The sequence below is a fragment of the Erinaceus europaeus genome, chromosome 2, assembly GCF_950295315.1.
Source record: "Erinaceus europaeus chromosome 2, mEriEur2.1, whole genome shotgun sequence".
In the NCBI taxonomy this organism is placed as follows: Eukaryota; Metazoa; Chordata; class Mammalia; order Eulipotyphla; family Erinaceidae; genus Erinaceus; species Erinaceus europaeus.
In genome coordinates, this window is record NC_080163.1 from 171,223,807 (window position 1) to 171,227,475 (window position 3,669).

The window sequence follows — 3,669 nt, forward strand, 5'->3', positions numbered from 1 at the left end:
TAGCAAACCCCTTCTGGCACAGACACAGAGAGCCTAAACATTCAAGTTATTTCTGATCCTCCACACTCTAAGTGCACACCACAGGCAGGCAATGGGCGGGACTCAGTGCATAGAGGAGCAGTGCTTTGCATGTCTCTTAAAGGATACAGAATGGAGACTGGCAAGGAGGCTTCTCAGTTGTCCCATGCAGGTGCAAGGTTCTGGGTGGGATTGATCCCCAGGCACAATATTTGAGAAAAAATTTTAAAATGACTTTGTATTGCTTAAAAGATTAACAGTTAAGAGAACAATATTACCATGATTTTGTTCAAAAAAGCCAATCTGCAGCCCTGGAGGCTGGTACAGTGGTTGGAGTTTTGGACTCAAGCATGAGGTCCTGAATTCTACCTCCAGCATCACATGTTCCAGACTGATGCTATAGTGTTTTTCCTCTCTCTCTCTCTCTCTCTCTCTCCTCCCTTTCTCCCTCACTGATTAATCTTTTAAAAGAGCTTCAGCATATGTAGTACCAGAGTTCAGACAGACCTGGGATCCCACACATATAAATCTAGATCTCTTGCCACTGAACCACCTCCCAGGTTACATTAACTGGCTCTTAAAAAGATTATAATTATTTATATGTGTGTACATATATTTTATAATCTTTTTTTGAAAAAATATGGTATGCCTCATGAATCTGTGTGTAATCCTTGAGCAGGGGCCATGCTAATCTTCTCTGTTATCATGCCAGTTTTAGTATATGTACTACCGAAGCTAGGACTATATTATAATCTTATTTAAAAAGTGTTAAGAGATGGAGACAGTTGGAGTCAGGCAGTGGCACAGTGGGTTAAGCGCACATGGCGCAAAGCTCATGGACCAGAGGAAAGATCGCGGTTCTAGCCCCTGGCTCCCCACCTGCCCGGGAGTCCCTTCACAGGTGGTGAAGCAGGTCTGCAGGTGTCTGTCTTTTTCTCCCCCTTCTGTCTCCCCCTCTTCTCTCCATTTCTCTCTGTCCTATCCAACAACAACATTAATCACCACACAATGTTAAGCAACAAGGGCAACAAAAAGGAAAAATAAATAAAAATAAAAAAGAGTGGAAAAGAATAGACAAGAAAAAAAAAAGAAAGGGAGACAATGAGACCTTGGTGACAACAACAACAACAAAAATAAAATAACCTGTTTATACTTTAGAATTGCAGAATGGCTAGGGCAATGGCTCTGTACGAATTAAGTCCTGAATTCAATCCCCAGATTTGCATGTGCCATAGTCATGCTCTGCTTCTCTTTTATTTGTATTAATAAGTAACATTTTTCCTTTTTTTAATTTCCTTTTAAAAAAAAAAAAAAAAAAACCACGGTTCCTGCCCGGTTCCTACCAGCTCCAAGATCGGCTCTTGCCTGGCTCTGTGGGGCTCCTAGTGCAGCTCCCACCTGCCAGCATCCTGGCTGCCCCATTGTGTGAGTAGGAAGACTGCAGTCTCCCAAGGACTGTCCCCACAGACACAAGAACCCCAGGCGACCCCTGCCCACCCCCCACCACACATGGAGCCCTGCCAATCCCAGGCCACCTGCATGAGGGGGGTTGGGGGTGGGTGTTGGCAGTGCCCTCCAGGACCAGCAGGTTGCAAAGTGCCAGACCCTCAGCCCAGACCCAGTCCACAGCTCGGGCCCAGGGCTCAACAAGGGTTGGAGGCAGCTGGCCTGGGGCACCCCTCTGAAATGCATGTCTCTTCCGAGAGAGACAGAGACAGAGAAAACACTCCAGTTCTAGAAGTGTGAGGAGAGCCCCAACCTGGACCTGCACCCTGTGCCCAGCCTCCTTCACCCTAGTCTGGGAGCTTGGCTCCCCATGTTGCCCCAGACCAAACTCGAAGTTCAGGATTCCTAACAGTCATTCCCCGAGGACCTCATAGTGGGCCACAGAGAGAGCAAGGACAATGGGCGCACATTTCGGGTGGGCGGGCGTGGGGAAAGTTCTCTAGGACTGGTCGCTCCCGAAGCCAGGTCGGTGGGTTCAGGGGTCCCCTCCTGCCCAGGCGATTGGGGTGGGCAGGAGGCGCACTGCCCGGACTCCAGCTGAGCTGGCGGGTCCTCACCCTCAGGGCGCTTGGAGCCACCAGCACTGACACACTAGGTGAGGCCCAGGGACCAAGGACCCCTCTCCCAGCAGGAAGGAAAGGGAAGGCCCACCTCACAGACTCTCCTGCAGGGTCCCTGCACTCATGGAAGCTGAAAGCAGCTCAATCTGAGGGCACGCAGGCACCCTTCCAGGGTGTCCCTGCCAGGGGTGCGGGGTCTGGGGGCTCGTGGACACCTCCCCTGGGTTCCCCCCTGCCAGGGATGCGCATGGCCTTGATCCAGGGGAGCGCCCCGCTCAAGGCCACTGGGTCCTGCAGGTTTCTGGGTGCGTGCAGCCACCTCTAAGGGGTGCGCCTGGCCCGGGGTACTGGTTCCTTGGGCGCTGGCCCCTCTGCGGCTGTACCCTGACTTTGCCCCTCCCCCCACCCAGCACCTTCCCAGGCAGGCACAAAACCCAACCTTCAAGGGCACAGGAACCAGGGGCCACTTACTTGGAATTGGAGGAATCTCACTAGATGGGCTCCAGCACTATGGACCTGGCTGCTGGCTGCTGTCTGGCATAGCACCTTGGGGAGTCCCCAGCAGTACTTCCACATGGGGGACCTCCGCACAGTTCTGGCTGGGAGCTCAAGGCACAGGGCCCAGGCCCCAGCGCTGGAGCCTATGGGTGCGACCCAATTACCAAATAATGTGATGGTAACATTAACTATTGATTGTCTTTTTGAACCCTAAGACAGCAGGAACCTCACATCTCCACTATAGAGCCTCTACTTCCCCCAGTCCTGGAACCCTTGGATAGGACCCACTTTCCCGTATGCCTCTCCCAATCCATATCAAATAATGTTGCATCTGCCGATCACATCCTAATCAACACAACGATTGCCACCTCAACATGCTTCACTTCAGACTGTGTCCAGAGACTTCATGTGTGGATTGACAACCCTTCAGCTTCATTACTCGGGTGAGACCTTTCCTTTCATAGTATACTCTAATTCCATCTCAGGTGGTTCACTTTCTAACAAAGTCCCAAAACCTAGATATACACCAGATTCTGTGAGAGAGAGCATATGTTCACACGTATCCATAAACTACTGCAAAAATATATACCTGAAAGCAGAAGTACACTAGAGTTTGCAGTGAGTATCCCCCTAACACTTCCTCTCCACTACTCCAAGCTTTGGGTCCATGATTGCTTAACAATTTGTTTGGCTTTGTATGTTAACTCTCTTTTCAGTCACCAGGTTCCAGATGTCATCATCATGTCAGCCAGGCTTCCCTGGACTGAAGACCCCACCAATATGTCCTGAAACTCCGCTTCCCCAGAGACCCACCCTACTAGGGAAAGAGAGAGGCAGACTGGGAATATAGACTGACCAGTCAATGCCCATGTTCAGTGGGGAAGCAATTACAGAAGCCAGACTTTCTACCTTCTGCAACCCACAATGACCCTGGGTCCATGCTCCCAGAGGGATAGAGAATGGGAAAGCTATCAGGGGAGGGGCTGGGATATGGAGATTGGGTGGTGGGAATTGTGTGGAGTTGTACCTCTCCTACCCTATGGTTTTGTTAATTAATCCTTTCTTAAATAAAAAAGGAAAAAAAAGT

General features: G+C 50.3%; 1 non-coding gene across 1 annotated transcript; it reads right to left on the bottom strand.

The window, feature by feature from the left end:
* Nucleotides 1-652: 652 nt before the first annotated feature.
* LOC132537253 (U6 spliceosomal RNA) lies at nucleotides 653-760 on the bottom strand. Its single transcript, XR_009548714.1, has one exon. It is a non-coding gene; the product is annotated as a U6 spliceosomal RNA (small nuclear RNA).
* Between the last annotated feature and the right edge of the window lie 2,909 nt (nucleotides 761-3,669).